An 18,830-nucleotide genomic window follows, 5' to 3' on the forward strand; every position below is an offset into this window, starting at 1 on the left:
TTATCGTTGAAACTTGATTAGACATGAATAAATATGAAGGACAAAGCAGTCTTAACTTGGTTTGAGTTAATTAATTCGTTTTATAGGAGAATCCGAATTCGTGCTTATTTTCGGATTCCTGAAGAATGAGTCTGGTTCTTTCTCATAATACAAAGTTTGTTGTTTATTGTTGAAACTTCATCAGAAGCGAAGAAATAAATGAATGCCTATCAACAAATGTGGGATCTAAACTCTACTGCTTCCTCTAAAATAATTTCTTTTCTCAATTCAGAAATGTGTGTGTGTAAGTCACAACACCCGTGACACCAAAACGGCTTTCTTTTCTCTCTTTTCTCTACACTCTGCACTATGAGCACACACACCAAATCAGAAAGGCTTTTTTCTCTCTTTTCTACATTATGGACTGTGGGGACACAAAACCGCTCTCTCTTTTTTTTTTTGATTGTGTGCCAGGGCGTTGTCTCACGTATTAGATTATGCTTAAGATACGAATGGGTTTATCAGTCACATCAGAATCCATACATACTGATCCTCCCGTAATAAAATGGTCGGATCTTATCAAACACACTTTGCTTCTTGTGACAATCAAGTCAGCGAAACAGCGTATACACGTCAAGACACTGAATCAAGTTTGCCACAAGAACTCATAAGTTTGGCAGTATTGCTCTGCCGTCAGCAATCATACACCCATTTTATTTTCGTGAGACGTGCAGGCACCTGTTCATCTACTGTTCTATCACTATGAATTAGTTTATCTATTATCAATAAGGATACTTCTACAACTACTATCAAAGTATGTCCAGACTTCTTATGTTGTCAGTTGCTATATATGAATAAGTGGATAGCTACTGACAAGCATTAAGCATGTCACACAGCCCAAACATATAACATTTCAGGACACACCACACAGTTAACAACCACAGTGAAGTGTCAAAGCCCAAACATTCAACAGGACACTTACACAACACATTCAAATCAAACAGTCAGACAACATACAAGAACATATACCCCAGCCGGCATTGCTCCCTGCCTATTTTCCTACAGCTCACTATGTGTGCGCACACCTTTATTCACAAACTCTTCAACTTATACTCTTTTACCGAAGCTGCTACAGCTCGATTGGCCGAATACCCTTAGATCCTATTTCGGTGAATTTGACATCTGCCTTACATGTAACAGATTAGCGGTTTAGCAGTTTTAATTTAGTTTGAGTGAAGGAATTCATTTTATAGCAAAATCCGAAATCGTGAAGCACTCATGAAAGTAAGCTTATTCTCGGATTCCTGAAACTTTAGATTTGCTCTTTCTTTTACTGCAAAGTACAACGTTGTTTTTTTTGTTTAAATCTTTCTAGACATGGTAAATATGAACGACAAAGCAGTTTTGACATAGTTTGAGTGAAGGAATTCATTTTATAGATAAAATCCCAAGAGTCTGCAGAGAAAAGAGAGTGAATGCGAAGTAGACTTTAACACGGCTATGGGAGCGGGCCGAGTGTCGGCTAACCGGGAGAATTGCTTGAAAGAAACGCGACACCGAATGAGCGGTCAGAACAAAGCCTCAATACGGGATTCTCGTGGTGTTTTTGTTGCTGCCTTGTCTTTTGCATAGAGTAAAAGAAAAGGCAGCCATCGAATAGGGCCCGATTGTTCCTACTTGGTCAGCCGAGGAGCAAGGGGGGGGGGCAAGCGTCTCAACCAAGCAAAGCTCACCATGGGGAAGGTGGCTATACCAACTAGCCTGATGCCCTGCTCCCGCAGTGACAGATAATCGTACTCTGGTTTCTCTTCATAACATACAAGTCTTTCGCCTTTTACTAAAGACTTCCGTGGAGAGCAGCACTAATGAGTTGTTTCAATTATATTACCGGGAGTTGTGTAAGTGTCCTGTTGAATGTTACATGTTTGGGCTTTGACACGCTTCACTGTGGTTGTTAACTGTGTGGTGTGTCCTGAAATGTTATATGTTTGGGCTGTGTGACATGCTTAATGCTTGTCAGTAGCTACCCACTTATTCATATATAGCAACTGACTACGTAAGAAGTCCGGACATACTTTGATAGAGTAGTTGTAGAAGTATCCTTATTGATAATAGATAAACTAATTCATAGTGATAGAACAGTAGATGAACAGGTGCCTGCACATGTCTCACGAAAATAAAATGGATGTATGATTGCTGACGGCAGAGCAATACTGCCAAACTTATGAGTTCTTTTGGCAAACTTGATTCAGTGTCTTGACGTGTATACGCTGTTTCGCTGACTTGATTGTCACAAGAAACAAAGTGTGTTTGATAAGATCCGACCATTTTATTACGGGATGATCAGTATGTATGGATTCTGATGTGACTGATAAACCCATTCGTATCTTAAGCACAATCTAATACGTGAGACAACGCCCTGGCACACGATAAAAAAAAAAAGAGAGAGCGGTTTTGTGTCCCCACAGTCCATAATGTAGAAAAGAGAGAAAAAAGCCTTTCTGATTTGGTGTGTGTGCTCATAGTGCAGAGTGTAGAGAAAAGAAAGCCGTTTTGGTGTCACGGGTGTTGTGACTTACACACACACATTTCTAAATTGAGAAAGGAAATTATTTTAGAGGAAGCACTAGAGTTTAGATCCCACATTTGTTGATAGGCATTCATTTATTTCTTCACTTCTGATAAAAATGATAAGACTGACCTAAAGAATTGGAGGCCCATCACACTTTTAAACTTTGACTGTAAACTTTTTAGCAAGGTTTTAACGACACGGATGTCCTCTGTTTTAGAGGAGGTAATTCACCCAGACCAGGCTTGTGTCATCTCAGAGAGACAACTCACCGACAGCCTCGTACTGATTCGAGACATCATTGATTACGCTAGAGACAGAAACACCCGGCTTGTCATCTTAAATTTAGACTTTGAAAAAGCTTTTGATCGGGTCTCGCATCAATATCTCTTTCAGGTGTTGCAGCCATCGAATAGGGCCCGATTGTTCCTACTTGGTGAGATTTGCTTGGTTGAGACGCTTGCTCCCCCCCCCTTGCTCCTCGGCTGACCAAGTAGGAACAATCGGGCCCTATTCGATGGCTGCCTTGTCTTTTACTCTGTGCAAAAGACAAGGCAGCCACAAACACCACGGGAACACCGTATTGAGGCTTTGTTCTGACCACTCATTCGGTGTCGCGTTTCTTTCAAGCAATTCTCCCGGTTAGCCCACACTCAGCTCGCTCCCAGAGCTGTGTTAAAGTCTACTTCGCATTCACTCTCTTTTCTCAGCAGATTAAAAGAAAGTTTCATCTTGGGCTCCCTGAAACTTCCATCCTGCATCGCTGTTTGCTTTTTCACAAGAGCAGAGAAGAGCGCACCGTTCCCAGCGGCACTGCAGTACTGGGTCGATGCTTGGAGTGAACGGAGCAAGCTTCTTTTTCAACTCCTATTCTTAAAAATCCATTTAATATGTAGTCCTCGTATAGAGGACATATTAAACTGATAAGAACAGATACTACACTTGATCTTAGCCAAAAGGCCGAGAAGCGATAACTGTCCACTGTTTCAGGTCCGAGGGCCCTTGCTGGCACAATGCGCACTTGTAGCAGTGTTCTTTTTATGGCCATAGGTGGCCAGAGTGTCACGTTGCACCTCCGCCCACCCGCTGCACTGAGCACTCTTCAGCCCTTTTAAATGGTATAACTTTGCACTCCCGCATGCTCCAGCAAGCACCATTCAAGCAACAACTTTGCACTCCAGCTTCGAACATCGGCACAATCGCAACAAGTAAGGCGACTCTACTCAGAGAAGTAACTCTGCACAGTAACAAAATTTATTTTGCACAGACAGAAAGGGCTTCACCCGCAAAGGTAAAGCCTGCCAAAAATAGAAACAACTCATTAGTGCTGCTCTCCACGAAAGTCTTTAGTAAAAGGCGAAAGACTTGTATGTTATGAAGAGAAACCAGAGTACGATTATCCGTCACTGCGGGAGCAGGGCATCAGGCTAGTTGCCATAGCCACCTTCCCCATGGTGAACGTTGCTTGGTTGAAACGCTTGCCCCTGTGCAATCGACAAGGCAGCAACAAAAACACCACGGGAACACCGTATTGAGGCTTTGTTCTGACCGCTCATTCGGTGTCGCGTTTCTTTCAAGCAATTCTCCCGGTTAGCCCACACTCGGCTCGCTCCCAGAGCCGTGTTAAAGCCTACTTCGCATTCACTCTCTTTTCTCAGCAGACTCTTGGGATTTTATCTATAAAATGAATTCCTTCACTCAAACTATGTTAAAACTGCTTTGTCCTTCATATTTACCATGTCTAGAAAGATTTAATAAAAAAAAAAACAACGTTGTACTTTGCAGTAAAAGAAAGAGCAAATCTAAAGTTTCAGGAATCCGAGAATAAGCTTACTTTCATGAGTTCTTCACAATTTCGGATTTTGCGATAAAATGAATTCCTTCACTCGAACTAAATTAAAACTGCTAAACCGCTAATCTGTTACATGTAAGGCAGATGTCAAATTCACCGAAATAGGATCTAAGGGTATTCGGCCAATCGAGCTGTAGCAGCTTTGGTAAAAGAGTATAAGTTGAAGAGTTTGTGAATAAAGGTGTGCGCACACATAGTGAGCTGTAGGAAAATAGGCAGGGAGCAATGCCGGCTGGGGTATATGTTCTTGTATGTTGTCTGACTGTTTGATTTGAATGTGTTGTGTAAGTGTCCTGTTGAATGTTACATGTTTGGGCTTTGACACTTCACTGTGGTTGTTAACTGTGTGGTGTGTCCTGAAATGTTATATGTTTGGGCTGTGTGACATGCTTAATGCTTGTCAGTAGCTACCCACTTATTCATATATATAACAACTGACAACATAAGAAGTCTGGACATACTTTGATAGTAGTTGTAGAAGTATCCTTATTGATAATAGATAAACTAATTCATAGTGATAGAACAGTAGATGAACAGGTGCCTGCACATGTCTCACGAAAATAAAATGGGTGTATGATTGCTGACGGCAGAGCAATACTGCCAAACTTATGAGTTCTTGTGGCAAACTTGATTCAGTGTCTTGACGTGTATAGGCTGTTTCGCTGACTTGATTGTCACAAGAAACAAAGTGTGTTTGATAAGATCCGACCATTTTATTACGGGATGATCAGTATGTATGGATTCTGATGTGACTGATAAACCCATTCGTATCTTAAGCACAATCTAATACGTGAGACAACGCCCTGGCACACGATAAAAAAAAAAAGAGAGAGCGGTTTTGTGTCCCCACAGTCCATAATGTAGAAAAGAGAGAAAAAAGCCTTTCTGATTTGGTGTGTGTGCTCATAGTGCAGAGTGTAGAGAAAAGAAAGCCGTTTTGGTGTCACGGGTGTTGTGACTTACACACACACATTTCTAAATTGAGAAAGGAAATTATTTTAGAGGAAGCACTAGAGTTTAGATCCCACATTTGTTGATAGGCATTCATTTATTTCTTCACTTCTGATAAAAATGATAAGACTGACCTAAAGAATTGGAGGCCCATCACACTTTTAAACTTTGACTGTAAACTTTTTAGCAAGGTTTTAACGACACGGATGTCCTCTGTTTTAGAGGAGGTAATTCACCCAGACCAGGCTTGTGTCATCTCAGAGAGACAACTCACCGACAGCCTCGTACTGATTCGAGACATCATTGATTACGCTAGAGACAGAAACACCCGGCTTGTCATCTTAAATTTAGACTTTGAAAAAGCTTTTGATCGGGTCTCGCATCAATATCTCTTTCAGGTGTTGCAGCCATCGAATAGGGCCCGATTGTTCCTACTTGGTGAGATTTGCTTGGTTGAGACGCTTGCTCCCCCCCCCTTGCTCCTCGGCTGACCAAGTAGGAACAATCGGGCCCTATTCGATGGCTGCCTTGTCTTTTACTCTGTGCAAAAGACAAGGCAGCCACAAACACCACGGGAACACCGTATTGAGGCTTTGTTCTGACCACTCATTCGGTGTCGCGTTTCTTTCAAGCAATTCTCCCGGTTAGCCCACACTCAGCTCGCTCCCAGAGCTGTGTTAAAGTCTACTTCGCATTCACTCTCTTTTCTCAGCAGATTAAAAGAAAGTTTCATCTTGGGCTCCCTGAAACTTCCATCCTGCATCGCTGTTTGCTTTTTCACAAGAGCAGAGAAGAGCGCACCGTTCCCAGCGGCACTGCAGTACTGGGTCGATGCTTGGAGTGAACGGAGCAAGCTTCTTTTTCAACTCCTATTCTTAAAAATCCATTTAATATGTAGTCCTCGTATAGAGGACATATTAAACTGATAAGAACAGATACTACACTTGATCTTAGCCAAAAGGCCGAGAAGCGATAACTGTCCACTGTTTCAGGTCCGAGGGCCCTTGCTGGCACAATGCGCACTTGTAGCAGTGTTCTTTTTATGGCCATAGGTGGCCAGAGTGTCACGTTGCACCTCCGCCCACCCGCTGCACTGAGCACTCTTCAGCCCTTTTAAATGGTATAACTTTGCACTCCCGCATGCTCCAGCAAGCACCATTCAAGCAAAAACTTTGCACTCCAGCTTCGAACATCGGCACAATCGCAACAAGTAAGGCGACTCTACTCAGAGAAGTAACTCTGCACAGTAACAAAATTTATTTTGCACAGACAGAAAGGGCTTCACCCGCAAAGGTAAAGCCTGCCAAAAATAGAAACAACTCATTAGTGCTGCTCTCCACGAAAGTCTTTAGTAAAAGGCGAAAGACTTGTATGTTATGAAGAGAAACCAGAGTACGATTATCCGTCACTGCGGGAGCAGGGCATCAGGCTAGTTGCCATAGCCACCTTCCCCATGGTGAGCGTTGCTTGGTTGAAACGCTTGCCCCTGTGCAATCGACAAGGCAGCAACAAAAACACCACGGGAACACCGTATTGAGGCTTTGTTCTGACCGCTCATTCGGTGTCGCGTTTCTTTCAAGCAATTCTCCCGGTTAGCCCACACTCGGCTCGCTCCCAGAGCCGTGTTAAAGTCTACTTCGCATTCACTCTCTTTTCTCAGCAGACTCTTGGGATTTTATCTATAAAATGAATTCCTTCACTCAAACTATGTTAAAACTGCTTTGTCCTTCATATTTACCATGTCTAGAAAGATTTAATAAAAAAAAAAACAACGTTGTACTTTGCAGTAAAAGAAAGAGCAAATCTAAAGTTTCAGGAATCCGAGAATAAGCTTACTTTCATGAGTTCTTCACAATTTCGGATTTTGCGATAAAATGAATTCCTTCACTCGAACTAAATTAAAACTGCTAAACCGCTAATCTGTTACATGTAAGGCAGATGTCAAATTCACCGAAATAGGATCTAAGGGTATTCGGCCAATCGAGCTGTAGCAGCTTTGGTAAAAGAGTATAAGTTGAAGAGTTTGTGAATAAAGGTGTGCGCACACATAGTGAGCTGTAGGAAAATAGGCAGGGAGCAATGCCGGCTGGGGTATATGTTCTTGTATGTTGTCTGACTGTTTGATTTGAATGTGTTGTGTAAGTGTCCTGTTGAATGTTACATGTTTGGGCTTTGACACTTCACTGTGGTTGTTAACTGTGTGGTGTGTCCTGAAATGTTATATGTTTGGGCTGTGTGACATGCTTAATGCTTGTCAGTAGCTACCCACTTATTCATATATATAACAACTGACAACATAAGAAGTCTGGACATACTTTGATAGTAGTTGTAGAAGTATCCTTATTGATAATAGATAAACTAATTCATAGTGATAGAACAGTAGATGAACAGGTGCCTGCACATGTCTCACGAAAATAAAATGGGTGTATGATTGCTGACGGCAGAGCAATACTGCCAAACTTATGAGTTCTTGTGGCAAACTTGATTCAGTGTCTTGACGTGTATACGCTGTTTCGCTGACTTGATTGTCACAAGAAACAAAGTGTGTTTGATAAGATCCGACCATTTTATTACGGGAGGATCAGTATGTATGGATTCTGATGTGACTGATAAACCCATTCGTATCGTAAGCATAATCTAATACGTGAGACAACGCCCTGGCACACAATCAAAAAAAAAAAGAGAGAGCGGTTTTGTGTCCCCACAGTCCATAATGTAGAAAAGAGAGAAAAAAGCCTTTCTGATTTGGTGTGTGTGCTCACAGTGCAGAGTGTAGAGAAAAGAGAGAAAAGAAAGCCATTTTGGTGTCACGGGTGTTGTGACTTACACACACACATTTCTGAATTGAGAAAGGAAATTATTTTAGAGGAAGCACTAGAGTTTAGATCCCACATTTGTTGATAGGCATTCATTTATTTCTTCACTTCTGATGAAGTTTCAACAATAAACAACAAACTTTGTATTATGAGAAAGAACCAGACTCATTCTTCAGGAATCCGAAAATAAGCTCTATTTTACGAGTTATGCACGAATTCGGATTCTCCTATAAAACGAATTCCTTAACTCTAACCAAGTTAAGACTGCTTTGTCCTTCATATTTATTCATGTCTAATCAAGTTTCAACGATAAACAACGTTGTACTTTGTAGAATGAGAAAGAACTTCTTCAGCAATAAGCATCTCTCGACATATGACGAAATACAGATTTTGCTATAAAATTAATTCCTTCTATCAGCCTGACTTAAAACTGTTTGTCCTCCTTATTTATCCACTTCAAATCAAGTTTCAACAATTAAAAAAATGTTGTAGTTTGAGAAAAAACAACTTAATCTTAAGCAATCAGTAGGGTAAGAAAGGGTAAGAAAAGGTGCCAAATGCCAACCATACATCACTAAAAGGTGGAGCGGAAGTATTCGGCTGCAAGTAGGTGCGAATGCCTGACAATGTATGATCAAAAGAGGGAGCGGAGGTTTTCGGCTGCAAGGTCTGAATGTCCAACCATAATTTGTAAAAACCGGGGAAGAAAAGGCTCGAAAGCCCGACTATACACCATCAAAAGCGGGAGCGGAGGTGTTCGGCTGCAAGTAGGTGTGAATGTTCGACCACAATTTGTAAAAAGCGGGTAAGAAAAGGTTCGAATGCCCGACTATATATTAACCAAAGCAGGAGGAGAGGTCTTCGGATAAGAGTGGGTGAGAATTTACAACCATAATCTATAAAATGCGGTGAAAAAAAAGGTGTGAATACCCCATAGAACACTAAAAGGTAGAGCGGAAGTGTTCGGCTGCAAGAAGGTGTGAATGTCTGACCATAGTTTGTAAAAAGCGGGTAAGAAAAGGTTCGAATGCCCGAACATACACCATCAAAGGAGGGAGCGGAGGTGTTCCGCTGTAAGAAGGTGTGAATGTCCGACCATAGTTGGCAAAAAGCAGGTAAGAAAAGGTTAAAATACCCGATTGTACACAATCAATAGCGGGAGCAGAGTTGTTCCGCTACTAAAAGGTGTGAAAGTCCGACCATGGTTTGTAAAAAGCGGGTAAGAAAAGGTGCGAATGCCCGACAATGTATGATCAAAAGAGGGAGCGGAGGTTTTCGGCTGAAACAAGGTCTGAATGTCCATCCATATTTTGTAAAAATCTGGGAAGAAAAGGCTCGAAAGCCCGACTATACACCATCAACAGCTGGAGCGGATGTGTTCAACTGCAAGAAGGTCTGAATGTCCATCAATAATTGCTAGAAAACATGGAAGAGAATTTTCGAATATCAAACCGCACATGATCATAAGCGGGAGAGGAGGTGTTCAAATGCAAGAAGGTGTGAATGTCCACCCATAATTACTGCAAAATGGGTAAGAAAAGGTACGAATGCCCAACCATACATGATCCTAACAGGGAGCGGAGGTGTTTGGCTGCGACAAGGTGTGTATGTCCACCCATAATTAATGAAAAGCGGGCAACAAGTAGGTTTGAATAACCATCATCAAAAGCAGGAGTGGATGTGTTCGGCTACAAGAAGGTTTGAATGTCTGACCATAGTTTGTAAAAAGCGGGTAAGAAAAGGTTCGAATGCCCGAACATACACCATCAAAGGAGGGAGCGGAGGTGTTCCGCTGTAAGAAGGTGTGAATGTCCAACCATAATTGGCAAAAAGCAGGTAAGAAAAGTTTTAAATACCCTATTGTACACAATCAATAGCGGGAGCAGAGTTGTTCCGCTACTAAAAGGTGTGAAAGTCCGACCATGAATTGTAAAAAGCGGGTAAGAAAAGGTGCGAATGCCCGACAATGTATGATCAAAAGAGGGAGCGGAGGTTTTCGGCTGAAAGAAGGTCTGAATGTCCATCCATAATTTGTAAAAATCGGGGAAGAAAAGGCTCGAAAGCCCGACTATACACCATCAACAGCTGGAGCGGAGGTGTTCAGCTGCAAGAAGGTCTGAATGTCCATCAATAATTGCTAGAAAACATGGAAGAGAATTTTCGAATATCAAACCGCACATGATCATAAGCGGGAGAGGAGGTGTTAAAATGCAAAAAGGTGTGAATGTCCACCCATAATTACTGCAAAATGGGTAAGAAAAGGTACGAATGCCCAACCATACATCATCAAAAGCAGGAGTGGATGTGTTCGGCTACAAGAAGGTTTTAATGTCCGACCATAGTTTGTAAAAAGCGGGTAAGAAAAGGTTCGAAAGCCCGAACATACACCATCAAAAGAGGGAGCGGCGGTGTTCCACTGTAAGAAGGTGTGAATGTCTGACCATAGTTGGTAAAAAGCGGGTAAGAAAAGGTGAAAATACCCGACTGTACACAATCAATAGCGGGAGCGGAGTTGTTCGGCTACTAAAAGGTGTGAAAGTCCGACCCTGGTTTGTAAAAAGCGGGTAAGAGAAGGTGCGAATGCCCGACAATGTATGATCAAAAGAGGGAGCGGAGGTTTTCGGCTGCAAGAAGGTCTGAATGTCCAACCATAATTTTGTAAAAACCGGGGAAGAAAAGGCTCGAAAGCCCGACTATACATCATCAAAAGCGGGAGCGGAGGTGTTCAGCTGCAAGGAGGTCTGAATGTCCATCAATAATTGCTAGAAAACATGAAAGAAAATTTTCGAATATCAAACTGCACATGATCATAAGCGGGAGAGGAGGTGTTCAGCTGCAAGAAGGTGTGAATGTCTACCCATAATTACTGAAAAATGGGTAAGAAAAGGTTCGAATGCCCGAATATACATCATCAAAAGCGGAAGCGGAGGTGTTCGGCTGCAAGAAGGTGTGAACGTCCGACCAAAGTTTGTAAAAAGCAGTGAAGAAAAGTTTCGAATATCCAACCAAACATAATCAAAAGCGGGAGCAGAGCTGTTCGACTGCAAGTAGGTGTGAATGTCAGATCATAATTTGCAAAAAGCTGATGAGAAAGGGTGAGAATGCCCGACTATACACCATCAAATGCGGGAGCGGAAGTGTTCGGCTGTGAGTAGGTGTGAATGTCAAACCATAATTGCTGAAAAATGTGTTAGAAAAGACTAGAATGCCGGACCATACATCATCAAAAGCGGGAAAAGTGGTGTTCGGCTGCAAGTAGGTGTGAATGTCCAGCCATAATTACTCACAAACCGGTAAGAAAAGGTAGTATTGCCAGACCATACATTATCAAAACAGGGAGCGGAGGTGGTTCAGCTGCAAGGTTTGAATGTCTGACTAAAGTTTATAAAAAGTGGGTAAGACAAGGTGCGAATGCCTGACAATGTATGATCAAATGAGGGAGCGGAGGTTTTCGGCTGCAAGGTCTGAATGTACAACCATAATTTGTAAAAAGCGGGTAAGAAAAGGTTTGAATGCCCGACTATATATTAACAAAAGCAGGAGGAGAGGTCTTCGGATGAGTGGGTGAGAATTTCCAACCATAATCAATAAAATGCGGTGAAAAAAAAGGTGTGAATACCCCATAGAACACTAAAAGGTGGAGCAGAAGTGTTCGGCTGCAAGAAGGTGTGACTGTTCGACTATATTTGGTGAAAAGCAGGTGAAGCAAGGTCTGAATGCCCAACCTTACATCATCAAAAACGAGATCAGAGGTTTTTGGCTGCAAGAAGGCCATAGTTTGCCAAAAGCGGGTAAGCTGCGAATGACCGACTAAATATCAAAAAAAGTGGGGGCGGAGGTTTTCGGATGCAAGTGGGTGTGAATATCCCACCATACAAGTATGGTGGAGAGGAAGCTGTGAATGGCCGACCATAGTTTGGAAAAAGCGGGTAAGAAAAGGTTTGAATGCCCGAACATACACCATCAAAAGAGGGAGTGGAGGTGTTCCGCTGTACGAAGGTGTGAATGTCCGACCATACTTGGTAAAAAGCGGGTAAGAAAAGGTTAAAATACCCGACTGTACACAATCAATAGCGGGAGCGGATGTGTTCGGCTACAAGAAGGTGTGACAGTCCGACCATGGTTTGTAAAAAGCGGGTAAGAAAAGGTGCGAATGTCCGACAATGTATGATCAAAAGAGAGAGCGGAGGTTTTCGGATACACGAAGGTTTGAATGTCCTACCATAGTTTGTAAATAGCGGGTAAGAAAAGGTTCGAATGCCCGACTATACACCATAAAAAGCGGGAGCGGAGGTGTTCCGCTGTAAGACGGTGTGAATGTCCGACCATAGTTGGTAAAAAGTGGGTAAGAAAAGGTTAAAATACCCGACTGTACACAATCAATAGCGGGAGCGGAGTTGTTCGGCTACAAGAAGGTGTGAAAGTCCGACCATGGTTTGTAAAAAGCAGTTAAGAAAAGGTTCGAATATCCAACCAAACATAATCAAAAGCGGGAGCAGAGCTGTTCGACTGCAAGTATGTGTGATTGTCCAGCCATAATTACTCACAAACGGGGGAAGAAAAGGTAGTATTGCCAGACCATACATGATCAAAACAGGGAGCGGAGGTTCAGCTGCAAGGTGTGAATGTCTGACTATAGTTTGTAAAAAGCGGGTAAGACAAGGTGCGAATGCCCAACAATGTATGATCAAAAGAGAGAGCGGAGGTGTTCGGCTGCAAGGTCTGAATGTCCAACCATAATTTGTAAAAACCGGGTAAGAAAAGGCTCGAAAGCCCGACTATACATCATCAAAAGCGGGAGCGGAGGTGTTCAGCTGCAAGAAGGTGTGAATGTTCGACTAAAGTTTGTAAAAAGCTGGTAAGACAAGGAGCGATGTCCCGACATTGTATGATCAAAAGCGGGAGCGGAGGTGTCCAGCTGTGAGTAGGTGTGAATGTCCGACCATAATTGCTGAAAAATGTGTTAGAAAAGGTAAGAATACTGGACCATACATCATCAAAAGCGGGAGAGGTGGTGTTCGGCTGCAAGAAGGTGTGAAAGTCCAACAATGGTTTGTAAAAAGCGGGTAAAAAAAGGTTCGAATGCCCGAATATACATCATCAAAAGCGGAAGCGGAGGTGTTCGGATGCAAGAAGGTGTGAACGTCCGACCAAAGTTTGTAAAAAGCAGTGAAAAGCGAGAAAAAGCATTTCGTGAGTTCTGCATGATTTGGGATTTTGCTTATAAAATGCATTACTTCACTCAAACTATGTTAAAACTGATTTGTCCTTCATATTTACCATGTCTAGAAATATTTTTTAAAAAAAAACAACGTTGTACTTTGCAGTAAAAGAAAGATCAAATCTAAAGTTTCAGGAATCCGAGTATAAGCCTGCTTTCATGAGTTCTGCACGATTTCGGATTTTGCTATAAAATGAATTGCTTTGCTCAAACCAAGTTAGAACTGCTTTGTCCTTCCATATTCATCAATGTCTAGATCGACTTCAACAAAGAAAAACATTGGACTTTGAAGTAGAAGAAGTTGAAATCCATCTACACATTGATAAATATGAAGGACAAAGCAGTTCCCACTTGCCCATAAGAAAATAAGCTTATTCTCGGATTCCTGATCCTTCAGTGTTGCTCTTTCTTCTACTGCAAAATACAATGTTGTTCTTTGTTGAAGTCGATCTAGACATTGATAAATATGAAGGAAAAAGCAGTTTTAACTTGGTTTGAGTGAATGAATTCATTTTATACATAAAATCCGAAATCGTGCAGAACTCATGAAAATAAGCTTATTCTCGGATTCCTAAAACTTTTGATTTGCTCTTTCTTTTATTGCAAAGTACAACGTTGTTTTTTTGTTTAAATCTATCGAGACATTGATAAATATGAAGGTAAAAGCCGTTTTAACATAGTTTGAGTGAAGGAATTGATTTTATAGATAAAATCCCAAATCATGCAGAACTCCTCAAAAGGGAGGTATGGCTTAATCACAAGTGTGGCTCTTTCTCATTCAGGGTAATATGAGGAAGTTTATGCTTGAAATATATGTAGAAATGGGTACATATGAAGGACAAAGCAGTGTTAACTTAGTTTGAGTGAAGGAATTCATTTTATACATAAAATCCCAAATCATGCAGAACGTATGAAAAGAAGCTTATTCTCGGATTCCTGATCCTTCAGTTTTGCTCTTTCTTCTACTGCAAAATACAATGTTGTTCTTTGTTGAAGTTGATCTAGACATTGATAAATATGAAGGAAAAAGCAGTTTTAACTTGGTTTGAGTGAATGAATTCATTTTATACATAAAATCCGAAATCGTGCAGAACTCATGAAAATAAGCTTATTCTCGGATTCCTAAAACTTTTGATTTGCTCTTTCTTTTATTGCAAAGTACAACGTTGTTTTTTTGTTTAAATCTATCAAGACATTGATAAATATGAAGGTAAAAGCCGTTTTAACATAGTTTGAGTGAAGGAATCAATTTTATAGATAAAATCCCAAATCATGCAGAACTCCTCAAAAGGGAGGTATGGCTTAATCACAAGTGTGGCTCTTTCTCATTCAGGGTAATATGAGGAAGTTTATGCTTGAAATATATGTAGAAATGGGTACATATGAAGGACAAAGCAGTGTTAACTTAGTTTGCGTGAAGAAATTCATTTTATACATAAAATCCAAAATCGTGCAGTACTCATGAAAATAAGCTTATTCTCGGATTCCTAAAACTTTTGATTTGCACTTTCTTTTACTGCAAAGTACAACGTTGTTTTTTGTTGAAATCTATCTAGACATTGATAAATACCAGCCGAAACTCTGCTGCCGCTTTTGATAATTTATGGTTGGGCATTCTTACCTTTTCTTACCCGCTTTTTACAAATTATGATCTTACATTCACACCTACTTGCAGTCGAACATCTTCTCATCCACTTATGATCATGTGCGGTTGGGCTTTCGCACCTTTTCTTACCCATTTTTCAGTAATTATGGGTGGACATTCAGACCTTCTTGCAGCCGAAAACCTCCGCTCCTCTTTTGATCATACATTGTCGGGCATTCACACCTTGTCTTACCCGCTTTTTACAAACTTTAGTCGGACATTCAAACCTTCTTGCAGCTGAACCACCTCCGCTCCCTGTTTTGATCATATATGGTCTGGCAATAGTACCTTTTCTTACCCGTTTGTGAGTAATTATGGCTGGACATTCACACCTTCTTGCAGCCGAACACAACCTCTACCGCTTTTGATGATATATGGTCCGGCATTCTTACCTTTTCTAACACATTTTTCAGCAATTATGGTCGGAGATTCACACCTACTCACAGACGAACACCTCCGCTCCCACATTTGATAGTGTATAGTCGGGCATTCTCACCCTTTCTCATCAGCTTTTTGCAAATTATGATCTGATATTCACACCTACTTGCAGTCGAACATCTCTGCTCCCGCTTTTGATTATGTTTGGTTGGATATTCGAACATTTTCTTAATGCTTTTTACAAACTTTGGTCGGACGTTCACACCGTCTTGCAGCCGAACACCTCCGCTTCCGCTTTTGATGGTATATAGTCGGGCATTCGAGCCTTTTCTTACCCACCTTTTACTTACTATGGTTGGACATTCAAACCTTCTTGTAGCCGAACACATCCGCTCCTGCTTTTGATGATGTATGATTTGGCATTCGCACCTTTTCTTACCCATTTTTCAGTAATTATTGGTCGGACATTCAGACCTTCTTGCAGCTGAACACCTCCTCTCCCACTTATGATTATGTGTGGTTTGATTTTCGAAAATTTTCTTTCATGTTTTCTAGCAATTATTGATGGACATTTAGACCTTCTTGCAGCTGAACACCACCTCTCCCGATTTTGATTATGTATGGACCGGCATTTTTACCTTTTCTAACACATTTTTCAGAAATTATGGTTGGAGATTCACACCTACTCATAGCCGAACAACTCCGCTACCGCATTTGATGGTGTATAGTCGGGCATTCTCACCCTTTCTCATCAGCTTTTTGCAAATTATGATCTGACATTCACACCTACTTCCAGTCGAACACCTCCGCTCCCGCTTTTGATTATGTTTGGTTAGATATTCGAACCTTTTCTTAACTGCTTTTTACAAACTTTGGTCGGACGTTCACAATATCTTGCAGCCGAACACCTCCGCTTCCGCTTTTGATAGTGTATATTCGGAAATACGAACCTTTTCTTACCCGCTTTTTACAAACCAAGGTCGGACTTTCACAATTTCTCTCAGCTGAACAACTCCGCTCCCTCTTTTGATTGTGTACAGTCGGGTAATTAAACCTTTTCTTACCCGCTTTTTACCATCTATGGTCGGACATTCACACCGTCTTACAGCGGAACACCTCCGCTCCCTCTTTTGATGATGTATGGTTAGGCATTCGCACCTTTTCTTACCCATTTTTCAGTAATTATGGGTAGACATTCACACCTTCTTGCAGCTGAACACCTCCTCTCCCGCTTATGATCATGTGCAGTTTGATATTCGAAAATTTTCTTTCATGTTTTCTAGCAATTATTGATGGACATTCAGACCGTCTTGCAGCTGAACACCTCCGCTCCCACTTTTGATGGTGTATAGTCGGGCTTTCGAGCCTTTTCTTCCCTGGTTTTTACAAATTATGGTTGGACATTCAGACCTTCTTGCAGCCGAAAACCTCCACTCCCTCTTTTGATCATACATTGTCGGGCATTCGCACCTTTTCTTACCCGCTTTTTACAAACCATGGTCGGACTTTCACACCTTTTAGTAGCCGAACAACTCCGCTCCCGCTATTGATTGTGTACAGTCGGGTATTTTAACCTTTTCTTACCCGCTTTTTACCAACTATGGTTGGACATTCACACCTTCTTACAGCAGAACACCTCCGCTCCCTGTTTTGATTATGTATGGTTTGACATTCGCACCTTCTCTCACCCGCCTTTTACTATGGTCGGCCATTCACAGCTTCCTCTCCACCATACTTGTATGGTGGGATATTCACACCCACTTGCATCCGAAGACCTCCGCCCCCACTTTTGTTGATATTTAGTCGGTCATTCGCACCTTACCCGCTTTTGGCAAACTATGGCCTTCTTGCAGCCAAACACCTCTGATCTCGCTTTTGATGATGTAAGGTTGGGCATTCAGACCTTGCTTCACCTGCTTTTCACCAAATATAGTCGGACATTCACACCCACTTGCATCCGAAGACCTCCGCCCCAAATTTTGTTGATATTTAGTCGGACATTCGCACCTTACCCGCTTTTGGCAAACTATGGCCTTCTTGCAGCCAAACACCTCTGATCTCGCTTTTGATGATGTAAGGTTGGGCATTCAGACCTTGCTTCACCTGCTTTTCACCAAATATAGTCGGACATTCACACCTTCTTGCAGCCGAACACTTCCGCTCCACCTTTTAGTGTTCTATCACACCTTTTTTTCACCGCATTTTATACATTATGGTTGGAAATTTTCAACCACTCTCATCCGAAGACCTCTCCTCCCGCTTTTGTTAATATATTTGAACTTTAGTCGGACATTCAAACCTTCTTGCAGCTGAACCACCTCCGCTCCCTGTTTTGATCATATATGGTCTGGCAATACTACCTTTTCTTACCCGTTTGTGAGTAATTATGGCTGGACATTCACACCTACTTGCAGCCGAACACAACCTCTCTCGCATTTGATGATGTATGGACCGGCATTCTTACCTTTTCTAACACATTTTTCAGCAATTATGGTCGGAGATTCACACCTACTCACAGCCGAACAACTCCGCTCCCGCATTTGATGGTGTATAGTCGGGCATTCTCACCCTTTCTCATCAGCTTTTTGCAAATTATGATCTGACATTCACACCTACTTGCAGTCGAACAGCTCTGCTCCCGCTTTTGATTATGTATGGTTGGATATTCGAACCTTTTCTTAACTGCTTTTTACAAACTTTGGTTGGACGTTCACACCTTCTTGTAGCCGAACACATGCACTCCTTCTTTTGATGATGTATGGTTGGGCATTCGCACCTTTTTTTTACCCATTTTTCAGGTATTATGGGTGGACATTCACACCTTCTTGCAGCTGAACACCTCCTCTCCCACTTATGATCATGTGTGGTTTGATTTTCGAAAATTTTCTTTCATGTTTTCTAGCAATTATTGATGGACAGTTAGACCTTCTTGCAGCTGAACACCACCTCTCCCGATTTTGATGATGTATGGACCGGCATTTTTACCTTTTCTAACACATTTTTCAGCAATTATGGTTGGAGATTCACACCTACTCACAGCCGAATAACTCCGCTACCGCATTTGATGGTGTATAGTCGGGCATTCTCACCCTTTCTCATCAGCTTTTTGCAAATTATGATCTGACATTCACACCTACTTCCAGTCGAACAGCTCTGCTCCCGCTTTTGATTATATTTGGTTAGATATTCGAACCTTTTCTTAACTGCTTTTTACAAACTTTGGTCGGACGTTCACAATATCTTGCAGCCGAACACCTCCGCTTCCGCTTTTGATGGTGTATATTCGGGCATACGAACCTTTTCTTACCCGCTTTTTACAAACCAAGGTCGGACTTTCACACCTTCTCTTAGCTGAACAACTCCGCTCCCTCTTTTGATTGTGTACAGTCGGGTAATTTAACCTTTTCTTACCCGCTTTT

The 18,830-nt window shown here is 41.7% G+C and overlaps 5 non-coding genes across 5 annotated transcripts; 1 reads left to right on the forward strand and 4 right to left on the reverse strand.

The window, feature by feature from the left end:
• Positions 1-1,772: 1,772 nt before the first annotated feature.
• On the forward strand, positions 1,773-1,888 carry LOC140310793 (U5 spliceosomal RNA). Its single transcript, XR_011916830.1, has one exon. It is a non-coding gene; the product is annotated as a U5 spliceosomal RNA (small nuclear RNA).
• A 1,448-nt stretch (positions 1,889-3,336) lies between these two features.
• LOC140310822 (U2 spliceosomal RNA) lies at positions 3,337-3,520 on the reverse strand. The gene has a single exon (XR_011916857.1). It is a non-coding gene; the product is annotated as a U2 spliceosomal RNA (small nuclear RNA).
• Positions 3,521-3,828: 308 nt separating this feature from the next.
• LOC140310714 (U5 spliceosomal RNA) lies at positions 3,829-3,942 on the reverse strand. The gene has a single exon (XR_011916759.1). It is a non-coding gene; the product is annotated as a U5 spliceosomal RNA (small nuclear RNA).
• A 2,199-nt stretch (positions 3,943-6,141) lies between these two features.
• Positions 6,142-6,325, reverse strand: LOC140310834 (U2 spliceosomal RNA). Its single transcript, XR_011916868.1, has one exon. It is a non-coding gene; the product is annotated as a U2 spliceosomal RNA (small nuclear RNA).
• A 308-nt stretch (positions 6,326-6,633) lies between these two features.
• LOC140310716 (U5 spliceosomal RNA) lies at positions 6,634-6,747 on the reverse strand. Its single transcript, XR_011916760.1, has one exon. It is a non-coding gene; the product is annotated as a U5 spliceosomal RNA (small nuclear RNA).
• Positions 6,748-18,830: the final 12,083 nt, after the last annotated feature.

Source organism: Leuresthes tenuis, unplaced genomic scaffold (genome assembly GCF_036924035.1).
Source record: "Leuresthes tenuis unplaced genomic scaffold, fLeuTen1.0.hap1 SCAF_6, whole genome shotgun sequence".
NCBI lineage: Eukaryota > Metazoa > Chordata > Actinopteri > Atheriniformes > Atherinopsidae > Leuresthes > Leuresthes tenuis.